The sequence below is a fragment of the Nannobrachium achirus genome (genome assembly GCF_963921795.1).
Source record: "Nannobrachium achirus genome assembly, chromosome: 21".
In the NCBI taxonomy this organism is placed as follows: Eukaryota; Metazoa; Chordata; class Actinopteri; order Myctophiformes; family Myctophidae; genus Nannobrachium; species Nannobrachium achirus.
In genome coordinates, this window is record NC_137828.1 from 18,345,140 (window position 1) to 18,369,715 (window position 24,576).

Genomic DNA, 24,576 nt, shown 5'->3' on the forward strand with positions numbered 1-24,576 from the left:
TATAAAAAAGACAATTTCGCTACTCACCAAAACAAAGACGGCTTTGGGGAGTTGAAAGCCTACTTTCCTTAGTGGCAACACTCTGAGCCCCCACCTCACGTCTAAAATACACTTTTTGCCCCAAAAATAAAATATTACACCGGAAGGTGAAAATCTGGTCAATGGACATTTCTATTGGCAAGGTCTGTAGAGGGCGCTGTGGAGTCGGTAACATTTCCGGTTAAATATCTTCTTTTCTGTCAAAAAAGTGTATTTTAGACGTGAGGTGGGGGGCTCAGAGGGTTGCCACAAAGGAAAGTAGGCTTTCAACTGTCAAAGTAGTCTTTGTTTTGGTGAGTAGTGAAACTGTGTTATTTTTGGACCAGACGAGAGGATGCACAGGCTTTCTGCGGACGCAGCGGATGTAGAGTAACATCATTAAGGAGAACTTCTAACGCTAAATATGGGATTTATGGTTCTTTGAAGTGAGCCGGATCTCGGATCCATTCCTTTCAAAGAGCCGTTCAAAAGACTCATTTGAGTTATTTGTCACTTTGTAGATTTTGATTATAATTACAAATCACTTCAACCCTATACATTTCGACCATATACATTTTGGCTATTTGAAAGTAGCTGATCTACAAGCTCATAATGTGTTGCGTTGCGACGCATTGTGAGCTTGTAGATCTGCTATTTTTTTATCTACATTTTTATTCATTGGGAAACTTGTGAAATGGGACATTCAGCATAATGAGTACTTTCTACTATTGGTATTTTAACTGCATTTTGATACCAATACTTTTGTACTTTTACTCAAGTACATTTTAATTCCAAACTTCTACTTGTGGCAGAGTATTTCCACATTGCAGTATTGATACTTTTACTTTAAGTATTAAGAATGTTTTTCCACAACTGTTCATTTAGAAAGGAACGGCTCCCTACTGCGAACCGGATCCCATCGTTCGTTCATTTCAAAGATCCGTTCAAAAGACTCGATTCGTTCGCGAACGTCCCTTCTCTACTAAACGCTCTGGACCAGAGAGCTGGAACAGCACCTGCCGCTGGCGCTGCCGTGCACAAACTGGAACACGGTCGGTCAGTCAGTCGAGTCAGGGGTGCGGCTTTCCTCCCTCCCTCCCAATGACATGACGCAGCTGTGCTCCGGTTTCTGTTCTTGTAACGTTAGCTGTCTTGCTGTCTGACAGCAGCCTCACAGGGATCCATTCCGGACGGGGTACTTACTTACTTACTTCGGCTGAGCTGAGCTCTCTCTCCATACATTCTCCATCCTCTTTCTCTGCATCCCTTCCATCCTTCCATCCATCCATCCAGCCACAGCCCACCACAGCCATCACCATGCCCAGCGCGGAGGGGCCGGAGAGCACCACCATCAAAGTGATGTGTCGCTTCAGGCCGCTCAACAGCATGGAGAAGGCCAGACAAGACAAGAGCATCCCCAAGTTCAAAGGGGACGACTGTGTGCAGTTAGGGGTAGGTTTGTTATTACCTTTACCTATTTACAGTAGTGTAAAAAGTAGGCTAGGCTACTCACATATTTTACTTAGGTAAAAGTATCAATACTGCAATATAGAAATACTCTGTTACAAGTAAAAGTCCATAATTCAAAATGTAGGCTATATTTGAGTAAAAGTATGAAAGTATTGGTGTCAAATCTACAAAGTAGTAACTAAAGTTTTCAAATCATTGTAGTGGAGTAAAACAAAGTACGCTGCCATATTTGGATCCGAGATGTAGTGGAGTATAAGCGAAAGTATTGGAAATTGGAAATACTCAAGTAAAGAAAAAATACCTCAAAATTCCAGCAGTGTGTCTGTCGCCTAATGTATCTCTTATCCCGGTTGCACACTTCATCATGTAATCATTTGCAACAGTAACGTTTGTGTGGCTGAAATAATTAACTTTGGTATGGTATAGGCCAGGGGTGGGCAACTTTGATGATGGAGAGGGCCACTATATTTCCACCTTAACTCCAGAGGGCCACAATGCATATTGCTGCACCTACTTTGTCATTCTAGTATCTCATACAAAAGAAGCAAAAAATAGCCGATCTACAAGCTCAAAACGCATCGCAGCGCGATGCGTTTTGAGCTTGTAGATCGGCTATTTTTTGCTTCTTTTGAATTGGAATCCTGAATAATTTTCTTGTTAATTTGAATTGGAATCCTGAAATGTAACATTTTGATTTAATTTCAAACACATTTAATTATATACTCATGTTAACTTTATGAACTTAATTACAAATACATTGGACATAACAAAATACATTTTAATACTACTATAGTCATTATGCTACTAATATAGACTGACAGAATTAAAGCAGTTTGGAATTGTAACAACTGAAATCAATAATATATTCAGTATTCCGATATTAACCTGTGAGCCACATTAAGTGAAGGTGGACCGCATGTGGCCCCCGGGCCGCAAGTTGCCCATGTATGGTATAGGCCTATACCTTAATTTGTACTTTTAAATAAAAATGCTGTTGTTGCATATTGAGATCAAACCAATAGGCTACAAATACAGTAAGGTTAGAACGTTAATTTTTGCCCTAAAATCACGCAAATCGGTACACAGTATGTCTACACTCATCCCATCAACATCAATCTCTCCCATATAGCGCCACCTCCAGGCCGATTTTTAAAAACACATTTTTGGACACTGCTCCTACAGATTTTGCCCTAAAATCTCGAAAATCACTACACAGTATGTCTACACTCATCTCATCAACATGGATCAGGAAGATTTTGGCAAAACAAATTTTTGCCCTATTTGTGGAGATAAGTGACCTACGGTCGATTATCTCCCGATTAGGGAGTCTTACTGGTAAGTAGGCCTACATCTAAAAATGCTGCAATATCCCCCCGCCCCACCACGCACCACAACATGCATTTATCCACGAATCATAGGTTATTTGCCATGTGTAGCCTTTTTCTGCTGGAAGAACTGTAGGTTAAAATTGCCAACATACAAGGGAAGATGTATAACTGCTCTTCGGTGGCAACTGGAGGATGTTTTAGCTCTTTGTGTAATATCTGTGAATGAACCTACAAACCTCTCAGTTAGTCTGGGATCACTTCACTTTTCGGGGTTGTAACCGGTCTGGAGCGGAAACCACAACACGTCATGTTGTAGTACTAAAAGGACTACAATTTGCTGGAAAGATCAAACCGGATTCAGTTTTAACCCAAAATATTCCCCTGCGCTCAAGGACATACTTTTAGGGCCTACCTAATTAACTCCTTGATTTTTTTGAGTTTTGCTTTTGAAAAATTTGTTTGGTATATGCTTATTTTAGTCCAACTGTTAGCGACTGGCAAGACTACACTAGGCTACTTGACTTCCTGGATTAATCAGAGAGGGTCCAATCGAGGCATGCTCATATTTCAAGTAACTAACATTACAAACAATATAACAATAATCCAGTCAAACAAAAAAGTCCATATGACGTCCTGGTAATGACGTCAAGATGATCCCCATATGGGCTGTGATCTGATCACCGGAGGATGTTATCATAATGTCATCATGACATCATTTGGCTTGCAGGGGAGTAGTCGTTGTCAGTCCTATATGAAACAGAAATCACTGTGTGTGTATGACCATGTGAAATGAACTCATCATAAATAGCACCGCTCACTTCACACTGGGTGTGATTCTTTTGTGACAAGCTCCCAGCCAACAGCATTTATTGACCCACCTCCCGCTTAGTCCCAACCAATAGAATCCGGGTACCATTTCCATTTTCAGGACAGGATGTAGAAAGATGGCGGGCGGCATGCACACGCTTGCCAAATAGTTGTTATCGTTATCGAATATCAAAGTTTTTCCTAATATCGCCCAGCCTTAACACAGCGGGTGCCCACGAGGTGTCTACGCGACAATTTCTTTGATGTCGCTGGAGGCCCACGACGCGTTGGACGCGTTTACTGTAATTACAGTATAACTTTATATCTCACCGTTAGCTACGCCTGGATGTAGCCCATTAGCCGCTAGTCGCTTCGAGTCGACGCTGAGAGCATCGCGCGGCCGTTTTTCTCCGTATACTCCAATGCATTTCCCCATCTTTAAAGCCCTTTATCTCCGATGTTTGTTTTATGGCTAAAACTGTGGCCGTGTGCGGCAAAATGTCCAAATTTTGATCGGCAGTGAACAGCTATGATCAACACTAGCCCATACAGTAAGTTACACAATAACATCCTGTTTGCGCTCATGTGACCAAGTGACGTCATCACGCATGCATTGACGCAACAGGGCCTCGTATTCTTCTATATGGAAGTGCTATGGGGGCACTCAGAGGGGATGACTGGCGCCTCCTGGTGGGCAGTCGATGGGCGCAACGTAGTCCATTCATGGTCTATGGGAAAAACACATGGTGAAAAACACAGTCACGTATGCTTTAGTTGCATACAATAATCATTACTGTTACTATATCTATCTACATACGCTAAAGTGTTTTTGGTATGAAAACCCTAATTTGTATCTAACAAAGTATTTTCATATTATTATAACATAACTACATATCTAACAATTGTAACCAAATTTTAATTGTGGAGACTGGAGAGACTTCCTGCTTTTATAGGTAGGCCTACATGTGGCATGAATGCATTTGGAAGCACAGCTTGACAAAGATAATATGGCATCATTAGAGAGGCAGAATTCTCAGTGAAATGGAAATCTGAAAGCTCCATTCTGAAGACAAAATGCAGGGCTGCCGGTAGCACTGCGGTGCCCATGCCCTAGGTTGGGTTGGTGAAATGGCCTTTCTGTGTGGAGTTTGTATGTTCTCCCCGTGTGATGAAGGGGAAATAATAGCCGCTTCCCAATTCAGAGTGTGCGCCCTTCGTAGTGTAGCCCTAGCTAGGGTAGTGCTAGTGTAGTGTGGGGCTTGTCCTGTGAAGTGCACATTTTGCCTGTGAAATGAGACAGCACTGCCAAGTGCATAGCCGAGAACTTCCGGTTGCAAAAATCGTCTGCCATTTTTTCCTCCGCTGTGCTTTTAAACTACGTATTTTACCTTCTTAAACACCCAAACGTATATTTTGTGCGTCGGAATTAACTTTTAAGACATTTTAGGATTTCTTAAGTTTTTGGGGGGTCATAATTCACCTAATAATTCACAGCTATTTTGACGTTCGAGGAGAATTGAGAACCAGCATCACTCGAACCGAGGCGGGCAGTGAGAGTCGTCTCATCCGTCCAAGGCGTTCGATGTTCGGCTTGGGATGGAGCATTGCATGTCCTGTTCTACCTGCTCTACAAGCTCACAACGCGGTGCAAAGCGACGCGTTGTGAGCTTGTAGATCTGCTGTTTTCACTAGTTTGGATCCAGGGCAAACGTCTAATTTCTTTTTTGGGTCACGTACATTCTAAAAAGTTTGGGAAACACTGGTCTAGACCTATACATGATTGTGATATGATTTTGTGGCTACAACTTTCAGACAACCCGTTTCTTCTGTTTTGGTTTTGTCATAATTAAAGGTCTGAGGTCTGACAGTCACATAACTGTATAATGAGATTGTTCTGAAGCACAAGATGAAATAAAATAACAGTAATAACTTTATTACAATTCACACTAACTGTATCATGATATTCATATTATGCATAATGTAAAAGCGGCTTCGGAATTAACATAATTTCAGTGTCATTTCAATGTCATTTATTGACAGAGAGAAATATGAAAAGCCCGACTTTCGTTTTAAATAAAATAAAATGATTCGTATAAGGCTTATTCTGTGATTGCGACCGTAGGTCGCAGTTACTTGCACACTATCCAAACCTCCACCGGCTGTCCCTCCGTCACTCCCTCTGTCACACGTCACACGTCACACTTTTGCCCTGCTCATATCTCTGCAACCGTTGCCCCGATCCATGCCAGATTTTGCACACACACTCCTTGCCTGCCAAACTACAACCTCCAAGGACCCCCGGAGTTTCGGGGACCCCCAGGTCCCTGGGGGACCCCCAGGTGTAAAAAATTACCAAATGTGCAAAAATGACCAAATGACCACCCCAACGGGGCTGCTCACGGGGCATTCCCGGGGACCACCCACTCCTGGTGCTCCAGAACGGATGCAAAAGTGGTGGCGCCCCCAGTGGAGGACCCCCTGCCACTGCAGCTCACATAAAATGCCGTAACTCGGGCTAGGAGCGACCGGGAGAGCCGGGGCCGGTACCTATTCGTCCGCCTTGGCGGCGAGGAGACCCCACCCCTCATTTCTCACATGGCCCTCTAGCGCCACCATGAGGCCGATTCAGATTTTGCCCTAAAATCACGAAAATCACTACACAGTATGTCTACACTCATGTCAACAACATGGATCAGGAAGATTTTGGAAAAACACATTTTTGCTCTATTTATGGAGATAAGCGACCAACGGTCGCTTATCTCCCGATTAGGGAGTCTTACTGGTATGTTTGTGGTTGAAATTGTGTTTGCCCTGCCGCTCTGTGAACAGCCTTATAGGGAATCACATCACCGTAATCTGATCATCATCATCATCATCATGCAGCAATAATTAAGCAATACAAGCCCCAAAATAAAAATGCAATATTTCATATCATGGTCAGGCATAATTCATAGCTAGAGATGGACCGATTGCAAAATTCTTGGCCGATACCGATCCGCCGGTTTTATGAAGGTCTGACCTGCCAAAACCGCTTTTTCCGATACCGATTTCTTTAGCTAAGAACTAGAAAAATCACAGACAATATCCAGTCTAATATGACCGTCTGGACTAGGCAGGAGGAAAGCAGGTGACACATGCTTTTTTTCTCCTTTTTGGAGACGACATTGACACAGGATTATGGAATATATCCTTACATTGCAAAGGTAACCAGCACCATCTGTATTCTGTAGGCTGCCACCAAGTAGACTGGCTGCTACTTGCTAATGTTTACTTTAGTCACAGGACCAGAGCATCATGCTGTGCAGTGCCATAGACACAATTGGCATAAAACCGATATTTATGTCAGTGACCTGCCGGTCACCGATTCGGCCGGTTTTATATGATACCTGCCGATTTTTGATATTGGCCGATACCGATGTCCATCCCTATTCATAGCAAATCATAAAGCAAATATTCAAATGGCTTCAACGCATAATGTAATTATTTTTACAGAAATATGACAAAGATCTGAAGCTTTATTTAGTTATTATAGATGAAGACTGAATGCTGAGTTTTTCTAACCCACAAATATTACAGGAGGCTACATGTAGGCCTATAATCAAATGGACCCCAATACAGTATTTTCTCATTCTGAAGTGTAACCAAGCACAAACTGCGTCTGTTCTGTTTCCTGACAAGGAAGGTTTATAGATTCTATTGACATTCAAGCCAAGCCCTTTAGCACATGAAATAAATATGCTGTTCTTTTAGAACTAACATGTTTTATACCGTTGCATTATAGTAGGTTGATCACCCGCAAGGCCGCAACATCGCGGATGATCAATCTAAATCCATTGCTTTCAGCTGCCGCAGCATTTTACATATAGGCCTATGTTTGTGGTGCTTGGTGAGAGGATAAAGCATTTCCACTAAATGTCATTTAGCTATTAGAGTTCTGAGCCTCTGTTTTGTACTGTATATTACAGAGAGGTGGAGAATAAAGCAAAAATAATTGTTCCCCCATCGTTAACGTTTATAGCCTATAATGCGAATTACTATTTTTTTTAGTTCATTCTGATGTTTGATTATATTCTGAATTGGTTCCTCGTTCCTTATTAGTGGACATGTTGTTATAATAGGATATGATGTAGGTGCATGACATGTCCTATATTGTAAACGGCGCTCAAATACCAAACCTGATGCTCGAAGTTCATGGGTTTTTGCCACGGGAACTCAGTGGTAGTTAGATTGTTTATTTAATTAGAAATAACATAACGCACATATACGATACACTGGAAAATCTGAATTAATAACGGTATGCTCAATAGAATATGCAATGAATCGTATAAAACTTAGTATATAATGACAAGTATATAGGCTATTATTTTAACAAACTGTTATAATACACAGATTTATTTCATGTTGTGCTAGACTGCATAATATAGGATCAATCACAAACAAAAGTCGGACCTAAGTCCTAAGAACATAACAGCCATAACATAATTAACGGAATTAATAATATTATAATCAATAAAGAGCATGAAATCAAGACCGACAATTTAACAATGAATAATTAACTAGGCTATGTGGGTTCTGCCACCCGAATTAATGCTGTTTCGTCATGTTACTTGAAAACATTGAAAACAAAACATTCAATCAAGCATTATACAGAGGATGTTTCTTTCATATCTAATCATAAGAAAACAATTTGACGGATTGCCTGTTAATTAAGCCACAACAACAAATCATATGTCAGTCATGTTCCACCACCAAGTCCAAGGGAGGGGAGCAGAGCCGTGGAGCCGAGAACAGGTTGCCTTCAGAGGGATTCGATGCGTAGAACTGCCCGCCCCGAGACGAGACACGGCGGTTCTCAGAACCTTCCGACAATGCTGTCGCTGTGGCATATTTTTAAATGGGCACTGTCATGATTAATTATGAAGTTTATACAACTAAATACTACCCTAAAACACCTTACAATTAAACTCTGTGCCACCAAACAGAAGTTAGAGAGCTCTTTTGTGGATAAAAGTTATATATGGACAGCCGACACTGTTGTTTTCGTTTTGATCCGGGTTGAATCATGGAGGCGCGTTGCATTGTGGGATTCGGCTATCCAATGAAGTGCTTGAAGTGACCATCGGCTGTACGCTTCAAAACGAGGAGAAAGTAGTGCACATTCCAAGGGTAGGTTAAATGCGGTCTACAAAATCGGACAGCACTCGGCGCGGCCCATTGACGTCATAGCCCTTGAAATGCACACTTCTTAGTGCGAATCCCTTGGATTGGGAAGCGGCTAATGTGTTCCTTCCACACACTATGTTCTACCGGGGAAACTTCCGGGGATAAGAAGCGGCCTGCTCAGTGCTCACTCCTCATGCACTGAAGGAAGCATTAGCTCAGTTCGGGGCCCTATCTATACAGTGGTTTAGGCAATTAGCACTGTGTGAAAAATGGGTTACAAAGTCGTGGGATCATTATAAAAAGAAAGAAAAAAAATCAAACCTCGGTTCGAAGTGAAGTGGTGAACTTTTATTCTATGTGTTCTAGAGTTATGAACTCTGTGATCTATACATTATTTATATTCTGAATGAATTAATGATTTTATCTGGAGGGCCGAATTGTCATGTGAAGCTTGACCAATCCTCAAAGTATCCAATCATCAGACCGGGACGGACACTACACACATACGGACGGACGGGACAGACAAACCTGTTCATTCTGGACTGATATGACCATATATGGACATTTTGTCTTTGAAAAACCCTATTCATTCTGGACTGATATTCTGGACGTACGGGACAGATAAAACCTGTTCATTCTGGACTGAAATGGCCATATATGGTAGTGGGACACACAAAGCCACTCATTGGAAGCGGCTTTCACCGCTTAAAAAAAAAGAAAAAACGAAGACATCCGTGCTGTGAAACCGGTCAATACTGTATGTTGTTAACTGTTTTGGATCCTCCAGAAAGACTCCACGAGACGAGACTGAGGACTTAATTCAGCCGTGTGGCAATTTGTTCCTTGCCTTCTTTATTATGTAGAGGCAATCAAGTGGAGTGAGCAGGCCATAGCACACCTTGCAGACTAACAGCAGCCCTGTCACACCATGCATGCACAGCAATTCACCAACTTCAAGGCCATGATATTAGGTGTGGTTTTACTGCATCTGAAGTGATTTTCCCCTGTAATTTAATCCTTAGCTATACATATGAATTGTACATTGACAGCAGTAGGCTACTGCTTCAAATCAAAATAGCCTGATTTCCTTGAGGACAGCTTTAGAAGGTTTGATTCTAACCGGTTTATAGGAGGGGGGAAAAGCTGCAGTGTAGTTTTAATGTTGTTGTTTTGTATCAGCTGTTTTTTTTCCTTCTTTTTAATGGAACTGTTGTTCTGACTCAGTGATACAGAAGACCAATGTGATGACTCAGTCCGTGAGTAAGATGTAGCTTAAATAGAACAGAATTAGAGGGGTAGCTGGGTTCATCAGTCAGCACTTTGTGTAAGGAAATAACTTTTCAACTGATTGCCCTTGTCATTTCTCTCTGGCTTATGTTATCTCTTGTATCTAGCCATTACAGTGACTCTGAAGAACGGCCATGCGATATCATTCAATAATATGGATGCTCTTTTGAAATGTATATAATGCCAGTTTTTCCCATTGCCTTTTGCCTTTTGCATGAAAAACGATATGGTAGGAGCTTTATGAATTCTGTCTACCTTTGTTGACAAAGTAATATAGTTACCTAATCTATTTGGTAAGTAGATGCCATTTCATTGGCTTCTATTCTGAAGTACAATTTAGGCATTTAGCAGACGACAGCGGCTTACAAAGTGCACTGTCACAGTAAAGGCCTGGAACCGTTGCCAACCATCAACAGGGTAAATTGTTGAGCAAAACCTAGTTTTGAGCTACATGAGATACATTGCACTGAGTCAGTTCAGTGGAATAATTACAGATTCTCTTGATAAGAACTCTTTTTTCTTTTCTTTTTTTAAATTTATTTTAGACTTATAATGTCTTTGCTATAGGCAACACCATTGTATTCGGCCCAAGAACCTTTCACCAGCTAAAGTGAACCTGTGTTTTGTAAACTTTTTGACTAATGTTATCCGGGTTTTAAGGCCAGATATCTTGGACAGTATAATTAATGTCCAATCAGACAGGATTGGTTGTGCTTCTCTTGACACAATATATATATCACAATATATCATTCGTTGTTAACCTTTTTCTGACCTCTGATTGGACATTATATTGTCTGGGATGTCCAGCCTTAATACCCGGATAAGATCAGTTTACAAGACAGGAGTGACATCAGAAGAAGAAGTGACTTCAGTATGAGGTCCTCAGCGGAAATAAGTCTCACGACTTTTCTGCGTAATCCTCGATTTGCTGTATTGTTTTTACTGCTTTTCAAATAAAATAAAATAAAATCAAATTAATATGTATATTACTAGTAAGACGCCTCAGGGCGACAAGCGACCTCACCCTAAAGGGCGAGGTCACGCCATGTCTTGGCCGCGTCTTGCGGATACCCAAGCTTGCACAAGTTCCTGTCCCCGCCGAGCCCCCTGTGATTGGCTGAACCGGACGTAGGGAGCGCTCCGTTGTAGTCACTTGGACCGCGCGAGGTGCACCAAAACCCAATTATCATTGCGTTTATCGTGCGCTTGCCCAGGCCTTACGGCCTGGGCATAAATATAACGATTGCATTCACCACGGCTTCGTAACTTCGCGGGCACTCGCGCCTGCGGCGCTCGGGCGCGAAGAGCAGGACCAAGGTCCGCAGGGGGTGGAGCGGTATCAACATTTTGTTATCGCGGTTACCGTCCTCCCATTTACCGCCGGTATTGCGGTAATTACCGCACCCCCGTATCTATTAATTAAGGTTCGGCGATAAGACAAAATATTCCTATCATCTGCCCAAAATTAGTCGCTCCACAGTCCTATAAGCCCGACTGCTCGAGTTCCCCGTACAGCACAGTGGGTCTGGCTTTTGAAAGTAGCAGATCTACAAGCTCACAACGCGTCGCGTTTGCAACGCGTTCTGAGCTTGTAGATCTTTGCAGTGTCGGGTTACTATAGTAACGTAGGCTACAGAGGCGTCAATTGGGTATGGCAAGCTATGGCACCTGCCATACCTAGGCTACAGTGGGAAATAATAAAATGTACTTTTCATCGTGCCTGTTGCTAAGGTATGGCAACATGACTGGTGTCTTGCAGTCATGTTGCCATACCTTAGCTTTTGCTGAACTGACGCCACTGGTAGACTGCTGGGGCTTCAGACACTGCACGCTGTTTGTGAACAAACCAGATGAGACGGGTATAGTGATTGTGTACGGTCTGTGATTATGTAAACTCACGTCTCAAATCGCATTGATTGAGTGGTGATATAAACATAGTAAACAGGTTTTAGTTACCAGACTTGACAGAAAAGGTTGTAGACGAACAACGACGGGCACACGCGCTACTGTAAATGTACTCACGTCTAGAGCGGGTTTCATTTTGGGTTTTAGTCCTCGTGCTCCGCCCGTATGAATAAAACAGAAACGGCCACAAGGTATGTATCAACATACTTGTATGAGTTGTGTCGTGTGGATTATGGAGAAAGTTTAACGCTGCTGAGGCTACGAGGCTACTGCACTGCTCCAGTGTCCACTGTGTCTCCACTCTCCGACTCTCAATGTGACGGGCCAAGCTTCCAGTTCCAAACATGTGGTACGCGGCCCAGAGCAGAGCGGCATGGAGCGAATGCGGTCCTCGCTTCTCCCCGTTTTAAAACTCGCTCGTTCTCAATAAAAATAGCCTATTTTTTGTCTTTTTTGACCGCGGTAAGGACCCTGACACCGCGGTAGGCCGCGGTATACCGCGATACGGCGGTACGGCGGTTACCGAACCCAGCCCTAGGTCCGCTGGCCTTCGCGCCGCTTGCAATGTCGTGGACAATAACTGAATGTCGTGGACAATAACTGTGACATCTAACCATAAAACGAGCGCTCCCTTCCTAAACACGCTTGGTAATCTGCTAGACGCGTCTTGGCCATATGGCCAGTGATGTATATCGGAACAGTTACCCATATACTGTATGCCTAGAGCAGGGGTGGTCAACTTTGATGATGGCGAGGGCCTCTATATTTCCACCTTCACTCCAGAGGGCCACAATGCATATTGCTACGTCCTACTTTGTCATTCTAGTATAGTATAGGCCTAGTACTAAAATGTATTTTTTTCATATCCAACGTATTTGTATTTAAAGCTGTACTGTGGAAGCTGCTCAACTAGTGGTCAGTAGCGGTATTGCTTTTTTCGGCCGGAGTCGCCCGCGGCCGTCGCGAGCACCTCCGCCTCGCCGATACGATTCCGTAGAGCCGTCTCCCATCATTTTTAGACCAGGATTGAGGGAGTAGCAAGCAAGATTCGTTCACCAATGTAAACACAGTTGCTGAGGGAAGCTACTTCCTTTAGAGACAGCAAGACTAGCTGTGATTGGCCGGTGGTGTATGATCGGCGCTGTGATTGGCCGGTAGTGTATCATGTGGGAGATGACATCATTTTGCCGGGAAATTCTCCCCCCCTCACAACTCATAGAAAACATATAAAGAGAAGGCTTCAGAAGCTGAAAATAACAGAGTGGGGGTTCTAAAACTTTAGCGATTTAACAGTTAGGACAATTTTAAGATTTGTTTTATAAAAAAAGTTACATGGTATAACTTTAAGTTCATGAAGTCAACATGAGTATAACTAAATGCATTTGAAATCAAATACAATTTGTACATTTCAGGATTCCAAAAATAAAAAAATAATAATTCAGGATTCCAATTCAAAAGAGGCAAAAATAGCCGATCTACAAGCTCAAAACGCATTGCAGCGCGATGTGTTTTGAGCTTGTAGATCTGCTCACTCGACACAAGGCGTAGCCGAGTGTCTCCAACCCTCTCAGCCGGTGTAAAATACAGGTAACCACAAGCCTCGCGTGGCTTATTGCTTTTCTAAAACGATTACAATATGGCAACATGAAAAATCATAGACATGTACGAATTAAAACAGTTCTATTTCACTAATAATTCACTATAAGGTCTGCTCTGCAAGAAAGTAGTCCCCAGCTACAAGAAATTAGTTCCCATGGCTACAAGAAAGTAGTTCCCAGCCTTTTGCCAACAACACAGGTGCAGATAATTGGTGCACTAGCTGTGGAACACTGTGGAAAGAAATAACACACCTGGGTTTGATATAAACTTATTCAAGGTGTGGGTTATAGTTTCATATACCACAGCAATTAAGGGAAACCAGCCAATCAGAATCAAGGAATTAGAAGCATACTGTATACTGTATGGAGATCTCTGTATCTGTCGGCCCTTGTCCCTTTTATGCCCATACATGTATATCAGTCTGTCCATGTCCCATGTACTGTATGCCCATATACAATATAGAGAGTATATTCCCATATATGGGTATGCCCCTTTTGTGCCCATATATGGAGCTAACTGATTTGTTTCTATGTCAGTGGTGCTCAAACTTGTTCATGTGAAGGACTCCCAAAATGATAATGTATTTGGCCACAGACCCCCATCTCAAAATATTTAGTTCCAGGTACCCTCCAGAAGAAAAATCTGAGTTACAAATGTTTGCTTAAAAAATGCAGCGCGACTGTGAGCTTGTATATCTGCTATTTTTCAATAGCTAAAGTATAAAATAATTAAGGCCCCTCCACCTTGGGCCGCCCTAGTAACTCAGTCCCACTTTTCCCCCCCTTGTGACGCCCCTGCCTGCCCCTTTCCCTGATTTTTGAGCATAACTAGTGGTATAGGATGCTATGATAGCCCCCTTTTCAAGAATATAATACAAATAAGAAAGGGAGTCAGAGTTTTAAACGGTGCCTCCTGAACAGATTTATTTTCAGCACTGTGGCCATATCAGTCCAGTTTTCATGTCAATAACTTACATTCAAACAACATTCAAACACATCCCAGTTGCCTGGTGCCGGGTTAGCAACTTTCAGGCTTGCAACGAGTATCATCATTAACACTTTGCTAGCCGAAATAGAATGGCTTGTTGATAGATTAGCCGTGAAATTTCTATTATTGTATTATGATCTGAGACATAATATTATCTATCTATAAATGCGACAAATCTCTGTCTGTCTGCGTGTCTGTCTGTTTGTAATCCGTGTATCTCGAGAACCGTTCGTCCCACCGGCTTCAGATTCGGCACGCGCGTTCCCCGCCGCCGCGTGGAGTGCAGTGCCGGGCCTCGACCCGACCCGACTCGCGGTTTTCCGAAACCGGCGCAAAACGTTCGGAATCTCCTTATGCGGAGCTGATTGTTGACATCAGGCTGTTCCGGAGGAAATCGGCACAAGCGCTGACTCATTGTGACATCACTTCATAAAAGGCTCTGAGATCACGTACACCACATGAGTCAACAAAAAATGCCATGGTTACGTATTCTGATGTTCCTATATGGGCATAAAAGGACACAGGCAAACATATGGTCAAAACGGCTCTTATGACAACAGGTATAATGGGGTTTGCATTAAAGGGTGGGGCATTCATTCCCTATTTCAAATTTGGCACGTGCGTTCCCCGCCGCAGCAGGTAGTGCAGTGCCTGGCCTCGACCCGATCCGATACGCGATCTTCTGGAACCAGCACGAAAGGTTCGGATTCTGATGTCTGACATTAGGGTTTTCCGGAACCGGCACTGTGTCTGCATAGATCTCCATTTATGGGCATAAAATGGATTCAGACAGACAGATACGGATATCTCCATATATGAGCATAAATGGACATAGGCAAACAGATGGTCAAAGATCTCCATATATGGGCATAAAATGGACGCAAAAAGACAGATACAGATATCTCCATATATGGGCATAAATGGACACAGGCAAACAGATGGTCAAAACGGGTCCTATGACAACAGGTATAATGGGGTTTGCATTAAAGGGGGAACCAGCACTGTGTCTGCAACACAGTCGGAGGCACAGACAGATACAGAGATCTCCATATATGGGCATGAAATGGATGCAGACAGACAGATACAGATATCTCCATATATGAGCATAAATGGACACAGGCAAACAGATGGTCCATACAGGTCCTACAGAGATCTTCATATATGGGCATAAAATGGACGCAGACAGACAGATAACTCCATATGGGCATAAATGGACACAGGCAAACAGATGGTCAAAACGGGTCCTACAGAGATCTCCATATATGGACATAAAATGGACGTAGACAGATAGATATCCCCATATATGGGCATAAATGGACACACGCAAACAGATGGTCAAAACAGATCCTATGACAACAGGTATAATGGGGTTTGCATTAAAGGGCGGGGCATTCATCCCCTATTTACATTGTTCCCGAGTTGGCCAGGGCGCGGGCGGCCGAGCTTCTAGTGTTCATAAACATGAGCCCGCCACCCCTACTTCTTGGACGTCGCCGTTGTTTTTTCTTTTTTTTCGATCCCCCGGTCGTTTGCTCACCATGAATATCTGGATCTCCATTGACATAGAGTGACGGTTTTGGCCGAGGGTCTTCTCCCTGTGCGTTTCGCGTGCGCGATCCGTGCGCATATAATCCAAGCATATGGTCCAGGTATGACTGAACAGTCGATGTGACCATTTTGGCTAGCTTAGCCCTTAGCACTCCAGCTATGCTAATGTTATCGTCTAAACAGTAAACGGACGGCTGCTAGGAAGCCTCTGCAGGGAAAGGACCTGACGTCACTTCCGGTTCATGTCAGAGCAGCCATGAGCTATCGATGGATGAGCGGTGACTAGGGAAGGTTAGACGATCGCCGATTTTCGTTTTTAATGACCCAGTACGGTAAAAGACGGCACGGCTAAGACATCCTTGCTCAGATGTCCGGTATATTACGGTTTTAATATTAAGGGGCTCCCCGTGGCTTGCAAGGTGTTAAACATAACAGTAAACGTTCTTTTTTTTCCTTCCTTCTAATTCAATTGTAGTTAATTATTTAGCTATTAATAATATAATCATTATTTATACTTCTATTTTTCTTTTTGTGGGCATTTTCTCGAGGACCTGCTGCTGTACCTCCTCCATTTGAGAAACAGTGTACTAACTAGATAATGTCACATCTTTGCACCGTGAATAGTCCACGTGACAACTTCAGTTTATAATCAGTGGTGAAAGTGAGCCGGAATGGCCGGAACCCCCGTTCCGTTAAAACATTTGGGGCCGGAACGGCGTTCCGTTAAGAAAAGGAGAAGCCAGCTGTCAAAATCCCATAACCTGCCACAAACGCACGTCCAGGAAGAAAACAATAGCCTATACTAAAGTCATATTAACATAGCCTGACACTTCAGTCCGCACATCACCACGCCCTGCTGGTGGGTGGTGTGTAGTGTGGACTGAAGCTGCACACATTTTAATCTATTTCGAAAGCGCCCAAAGAGCGGGCGCATTGAATGGGCCAATCAGGGTTGTATGCTTGGGGCACGTGGTGTGGCTGCTCCGGTCCCAGCCCCCTCCAAACAGAGCTCTTGAGCTCACGTGAGACTCGCTCGTGGACTCTGATTGGTGTCCTCTGCCCACGTGAGAGTCTAGTGGACTCTGATTGGTCCGTGAAAACTGTCATGGTGGAGTCAGACTCGACTCGTATTATTTTAATAAACTATGAAATAGTGCCGTTTCTTCACGTTTTAATACCATTTTGCACTAACGTAAACATGCAGACATATAATATGTTATGAGAAATAACGTATTTTTGCAATGTCACGCCACGTCGCCGTCGCGTGTGTGTGTGTGTGTGTGTATGTGTGTGTGTGTGTGTGTGACGTCAATAGGCTTTAGCCCCCCCCCCCGCCGAAATAGAATGTCTGCCCTCAATTTCAGACTCTCATCCCGAAGTGAAACGTAGTGTGAGATGTCTGGCGCTCGCAGTCAGGCAAATATTAACATACAGTAGGCTACACAAGTGTTACTAGTTAGACTATATTTTCTGATAAAGTGCTTCTAAATTATTCCCGTGGGTTTGTGTAGGTCAGTGTAATCGATTCTGTTTGTTTCAGTGTTTGACACGGAGCGGGTAGAGGTGGGACGTTCGTGAACGAATCGAGTCGTTTGAACGGCTCTTTGAAATGAACGATAGGATTCGGTTCACAGTAGGGAGCCGTTCCTTCGAATGAGCTAGTCTTTTGAACGGCTCTTTGACAGGAACGGATCCCAGAGATCCGGCTCACTTCAAAGAGCCATAAATCCCATCTCTAGGAGAGACTCGTCGTGTCTGTGGCACTGTAAGTATTGGAAATACTCCAGTAAAGTAGGCTAGGCTATACTTAAAACCTGTACTTAAATACAGTACGTTAGTAAATGTACTTAGTTACTTTAGATAACTGGTTATAATAATATTAATAATAATATATTATATTATCTGGAATTTATATAGAGCTTTCAAACATGCTTTACATGTGTGTGGGGGCCTGGGGAGACAACAAATAAGAGAGCAGGATATGGTGACTTTACTAGGATAGAATAATGTTGCTCTATCAGCATTTCTTTCTTTGTTGATGCTGCTACTGTATGTATTTATGTGGATATACTAAACAAAATGTTGTTGTACAGTGACCATAAACATCTTATCTTATCTTAGGTGATTCTGCTAGCCCTACTGCTTACCCTTCTGTATGGAACAATGAACAATATGAAGAGGCTTATTATAGATATTTCCTTTAGGATTTCAATCATGTTTCATGTTACAGTAAGTGTAATGCCGTTGCCTAATTCAGGTGTAGGACCTGTAGTTTTTTTATTGTGTGTATAACTATGCCAAAATGCAGTTTTCTAAGCATTTCAGGGGTTTTGGGGGGTTAGAGCCTCCCAAATTTTTTCCGCGCACGGCCAATAATGGGACAGTTCCGGCAATAATTTCAAACCACTTTCACCACTGTTTATAATGGGAGGTAGAACGGTCTACACCGTAGTGTTAAATGTTCCAACACTGGCGAACAGTACTGAGAGGCTATAACCACATTAGTGCACCAAGAGTCGTTGATGAGAAACATTACACCGCCCGATTTAGTCTTTCCTGTGTTTGCCGTGGAACGGTCCGTGCGAAACACAGAGAAACCCTCTGGTTGTACCGCCCTGTCTGGTATGTCGGGGCTCAACCACGTCTCTGTGAAACAAAACACACAGCGGTTCTTTATGTCCCTTTGAGAGCACAACCGGCTTCGGAGTTCGTCCATCTTGTTGTCAAGAGACTGGACGTTGGCCAACAACATGCTGGGAATCGGGGGGTCGAATGGGGCGCCCTCGTAGCTTCACCAGGACACCACCTCGCTTCCCTCTCTTCCTTCTGTGGCCGTTCCGCCATGGTGGATCCGCTGGGTTGTTGTTGTGTAGCTCTCTCGGCAAGTCCCGATGCAGACGTCTGGAGCAACATATCTCATGTCCTGTAAAGTCTGGCGATCGTAGGTAATGGTGCAAGATGCATTTTGTGCAAAGACAGTGACATACAACATCAAGACAAGCAATAAGGCGAGAGCAGCTCTCAGCATGTCGCCCTGGTACGGCGCCATGTACAGTACTATTTTCAACTCAAAACTGTGACTAGTAGGTTTTGTATATAGGCCTAAACAGCATCGTAACCGCTCCTTTCCCCTCTCTTTCACAGGATAAACCGTACTACTTTGACCGTGTCTTCCAGTCCAATACCACACAGGAGCAGTTCTACAATGCTGTTGCACAGAAGATTGTCAAAGGTAGGCTGTAGGCCGCCGAGGTTGACAAACTCGGCCTGGGTGTCACAAATCCAACCCTTGGGATGATTTTGGGAGGAAAAACAAATGTTTACAACCATCTCTTAATGTATTATGTACAGCAGATACATAACATTATTCATGGGAATAATTACATGGAAAGGTATGTAGCAACTCATAACAAAATAATCACAGCTAAAAAGTGAGTTTCCAAAAAGGAAACTTTCACTTTCTCTTGCCATTTGCCATCACCGCAAGCAGGCGTTCCCCATATTGAACATAATCAGCATGACACATAACTTATAGTCTTGCGTAGCCAGACAGTTATTCCACAATCCCCGAATGCTATATAGAGTCTGGAACTACAACTCCTGAATGGCGAGTAATGGAAGCTGGCATTTCCGTTCAAGAAAATATATTTTAAAATGTCATTTCTGCTAAGCAGCAAGCTAAATATGCTTAGATGAATTTTATTTATATAATGATAAATGTGTGCGATGTGAGACGGAAACGGAAGTGAGTGAGGTTGTGGTTTGGCAGGCAAGGAGTGTGTGTGCAAAATTTGGCATGGATCGGGGCAACGGTTGCGGAGATATGAGCAGGGCAAAAGTGTGACAGACAGACTGACGGACGGACTGACGGACAGCTGGTCGAGGTTTTGATAGTAACTGCGACCTGACGGTCGCAAAAACTGTTACAATTGTGTAGCCTATTTTTACAATTTGTTTCATTAGGTCTACATTTGTGTCTGCTAATATTTTGATTTCAAAATATTTTTGGTCGTACACTGCTAAGTTCTTTCGTGGCGAAACGCGTTTTTCAGGGCAAGGAGAGAAAGAGGGATAGAGAGAGCCAGTGGTGCGAAAATAAATACGAAACGGGCAGCAGTGTGCAAACGTAATTGACATAACGTGAGGTAGACACATAAAAACAGCTTAAAAAGACCCAAAATCTCCCCAGGGTGGATAAATGGTTGGGAAAAAATGGAGGACATGTACTCTATGGAGAAGGTGACATATAAAAGGAATGGTAAGGAAAAAAGGTGGGCCTCTTATCTTTTAAATAAGGATAACCTGCCCACTTAACCTTTCCCTTGTTTTGTCTTATTTACTTATCTTTTTGTTCAAACCAAAAGTATTTCAGATACAAACATCAAATAAAATAAAATATTTTTTATGTATTTTAATTTCACTTTTCCTATATTAAAACCTTTTTTTGGGGTCCCACTAGCACCTTCTATCCTCACAAAGTCCCATTTCTGACCGTTGTGTCTTTCTCTGGTTTTGAGAAGGTGAAGGTTAAAAGTATCCCACGGGTTCTCAAAACAGGCTGTCCAGATTTGCTGCCGATTGTGACGTCATCTGCCGATTGTGACGTCATAAAAAAAAAAAAAAAAAAAAAGGTTAATCTTTCAAAAAACTGGCGCAGTTCAGGCCAAAGGTGGTACTGCTGCTGAAAATGCTCTGAGAGCCATTCAAAAATGAGAGAGGCTCTCTATTTAGGAGTGGTAATTTAGCCTCAAACCTTTTGAAAAACGTTTTTGGGACATAAACAATATGACATAACTACTTTTTAAATGCATGGTGTATCACCTTTAATAAAGTATAAAAAAGACCCAAAACCTAAGCTATGACCATTTCTCTCCACTGTGTCTGACTTGTGCAGATGTCCTGGATGGCTATAATGGGACAATATTTGCCTACGGGCAAACCTCCTCAGGCAAAACACACACCATGGAGGTAAGATGAGCTAGAATGTTGTGTGCAAGTGACGTATGCTACCTTGCAGTGTTGTTTTTGACAGCAAGTTTTGATTTTGTTTTAGTTATAGTCTTTTGAATAAAATGTCAATTAGTTTTAGTCATAATTTAGTCAACTGAAAGGTTTTAGTCGACTAAATATCATAAGATTTTTGTTGACTAAATCTACAGTTGATTTAGTCAACTAGAAATGTATTTTGACAGGCCTTGATGGCTTGTAGATCTGCTATTTTCAGCACGCAACACCTGAGAGCAAACAAAAATAAAATTACTTTCTCCTCCACTAGTCCCTCCCTAACGTTTTAGACTATTTTCTAGACGAAATTGTCAATATATTTAGTCTTAGTTTTAGTCATCACAGCTCAGTTTTTATTTCGTTTTTATTTCGTTTTCGTCAGTGAAAAAAACACAGTCGACAAACATTTTTTTTTGTCAGAGTCTTAGTCGACGAAATCAACACTGCTACCTTGACAACTCTACTGATGTTTTGGCTTCTATGCTTCATAAAGGGGATTCTCCATGACCCTGACATGATGGGGATCATTCCCAGAATAGTTCAAGACATCTTCAACTACATCTATTCCATGGACGAAAACCTGGAGTTTCACATCAAAGTATGTCAATCATTTCATAACCTTTTGTAGTGAGCAGTTAGCCTACTGTAAGTTCATGCCACCGTTGAGATCCAGGTTTGACCCCCAGCAGCAGCGAAAACAATCTTCCAGTTCCAAAAGTCCATATTTTTGAATATAGATATTTTTTTGATTTACCTTTACCTATTTAGGCCTAGAATTATTGAATGCTTTAGCTATTGAAAAATAGCAGATATACAATCTTTTTGAAAGCAAACATTTGTAACTCAAATATTTGCTTCTGGGGGGTCCCTGATACAATATTTTGAGATGGGGGGGGGGGGGGGGGGGGTCCCTGGAATAACATATTTTGAGATGGGGGCCCGTGGCCAAATACATGTAGTTTTGGGGGTCCTTGGCATGAAACATTTTGAGAACCACTGACAGAAACATAGTTAAAAAAAAAAAAAAAAACCTTAGAAGGATTTAGAAGACACTTATAGAATCGGGTCAAAATATTCAAAGATTTGCACGAATTTTCAAGATTTTTCAAAAATAGCAGATCTACAAGCTCGCAGCGTGGCACTCGGTGCCGCGCTGTGAGCTTGTATATCTGCTATTTCTTTAAATATTTAAAGCATAAAATATTGCGTAATAATGGGTTAATCTGTTAAATTGTTAATGCACCCCCCCCCCCTCATTTTGTTCAATTAGATTTTTTTTAACTCATATATTATTATTATGAATTATAATACTTATGTAAAGTGGAAAAACAGCATATCTCCAACAGTTTGTGCAAGCAATATTCAGCAGACAAAGGAAGCAGATAACATTAAAACAGACAATTGAACAAAATAAAGGGGGAGTGCATTAACAATTTAGCAGATTAAAAACTACTAGTTTGTGGTTTACAGTCTGGTAAATCAAAACATATCTATATTCAAAAAGGTTAAAATATGGACTTGGACTGTTTTTCATCTCAGGTACTCACCCTTTGTCAAGTCCCGCCCATTGTCCTGCCCCTCTCCACACCCATTGGTTGCCGTGTCTTGGTGGGACATTCAGTGGGACATTCCATCCACTGCCATGTTAATTCAGTTGCTTCATATTGTTATTCTGTGTGCTCAATTCTAATTTCAAACTTTGTTTCAGTCAATTGGAGCTGCTCAGTGGCAGCATAGTGAATCAGCATGTTTTTAAATGTTTTTATTTATGGAACCAGGGCGGGACAAGGCAGATAGAGCCTGCTGGTTGGTCAGTCAGGGACCAACCAGGAGGCTAACAAAGGGTGAAGAAGCCAGCAGTAGATTTGTGTCCTTATCGCTGTGAGTCATACTGGGGAAGATATCGTGAACTTCTTTGCTGTCAGCTGAACGGTGCAGAAGAGATGTGGTTGTCTATGTCTACTGCAGTGGTTCTCAACCTGTGGGGGTCCCCAAATTATTTTGGGGGGTCCCCAGATGATTAACTTAATGTGCAACATTGTTTTCTCACTCAACAGTAAACAAACCAACATAAGGTTTTAAGTGTATACAGGATATCTGCACATTTCTAAAGTGGCAATTTAAGGACTTTAAAGACCTTTTTAGTACCTAACATTGGTAAAATTGTCAAATACTAGAGGCAGAAAATGTGAAAATAGCAGATCTACATGCTCACAACGCCTCGCGTAGATCGGCTATTTTCACAATGGAATAGATCGAGTCAGACTAATGTATGCCAACTGACTACAATTCCAAGTGCTTGTGCAGGGTGGGGGTCCCCTGTTCAAATATGATTATTTTATTATTGAAAAGGTTGAGGACCACTGGTCTACTCACTCCCCCCTGAGCGACAGTGGGGTGACAGTGACAAGGACCGCTTTACACTTGTGGAGAATTGGCAATGACTAAATTGGCAGAAATGTATACAGTTGTTCCAAAAAAAAATGATTAAAAAGAAAAGTCTAACTGAGGGCCCACTGCTTTACAGGTTTCGTATTTTGAAATCTATTTGGACAAGATCAAGGACCTATTAGATGGTATGTACACTAGTATACAGTGCATATTTTACTATTGACTTTCTTTCTTTCTCAGACGTACTTATAGTATTTATATTATTTCAAATACAGCAACTACACATAGGACTTTATCCTGTTAGGTACTGTCAGCTGTCTAACCCGCTCTGTTCTTTCACAGTATCAAAAACCAACCTGTCTGTGCATGAGGACAAAAACAGGGTGCCCTATGTCAAGGTGAGACACATGGAAACCATTGAGAACTTTAAAGATCAAGAGCTCTATTTTGATTGTCTTTAGGGCTGTCACATTTATTACATAATCGTCTAATCGTGATTATTTGACATAATCGTGATTATTTTTCATAATTGTCATAATCGTTTTCATGTTGAAAAATGTTCATATATATTTTTTTAAGTAAAATATAGTGGAAATAGCAGATCTACAAGCTCACAACGCGTCGCATCGCGACGCGTTGTGAGCTTGTAGATCGGCTATTTCCACTATCAATGTTCTTTTTTAAGTGTAAAGTTGTCAAATATGTGAGTAATCTCTTTGTATATTTAGGTTATGTGTCATATCTGCCATGTGCAACTTCAAAGCCTAAAAGCCAAACAGAAATGTAATTGTCAACGACAAAAACACAATTAAATCGTTAATCGCAATTATTTGAGTGACAATTAATCGTCCAGTAAAATGTCATCATCGTGACAGCCCTAATTGTCTTAAGTACCAACTCTCATGCCTTAACTTAAAGGCCTGTCCATACTGTCTCCGACCACCAAACTTTTCGTCAGAAAGGTCCCGTTCAACTACAAAATGACGTCACTCGCATCTTCTGAAAGGCATTAATTACCCTGATTTTGAGTTCGGAAAGCTGCAGGTGGGAAAGTCGGAACTCTCCGACG

The 24,576-nt window shown here is 42.2% G+C and overlaps 1 pseudogene across 1 annotated transcript in view; it reads left to right on the plus strand.

The window, feature by feature from the left end:
- The first annotated feature begins 373 nt into the window (after positions 1-373).
- The window catches only part of LOC308306621 (kinesin-1 heavy chain-like), a 67,827-nt pseudogene continuing 43,624 nt past the window's right edge, over positions 374-24,576 (plus strand). The window contains exons 1-7 of the transcript in view: positions 374-403; positions 1,312-1,470; positions 19,257-19,344; positions 21,007-21,080; positions 21,610-21,714; positions 23,644-23,692; positions 23,850-23,905. The product of the transcript in view is annotated as a kinesin-1 heavy chain-like (transcript). The remainder of the gene's footprint in view (positions 404-1,311; positions 1,471-19,256; positions 19,345-21,006; positions 21,081-21,609; positions 21,715-23,643; positions 23,693-23,849; positions 23,906-24,576) is intronic.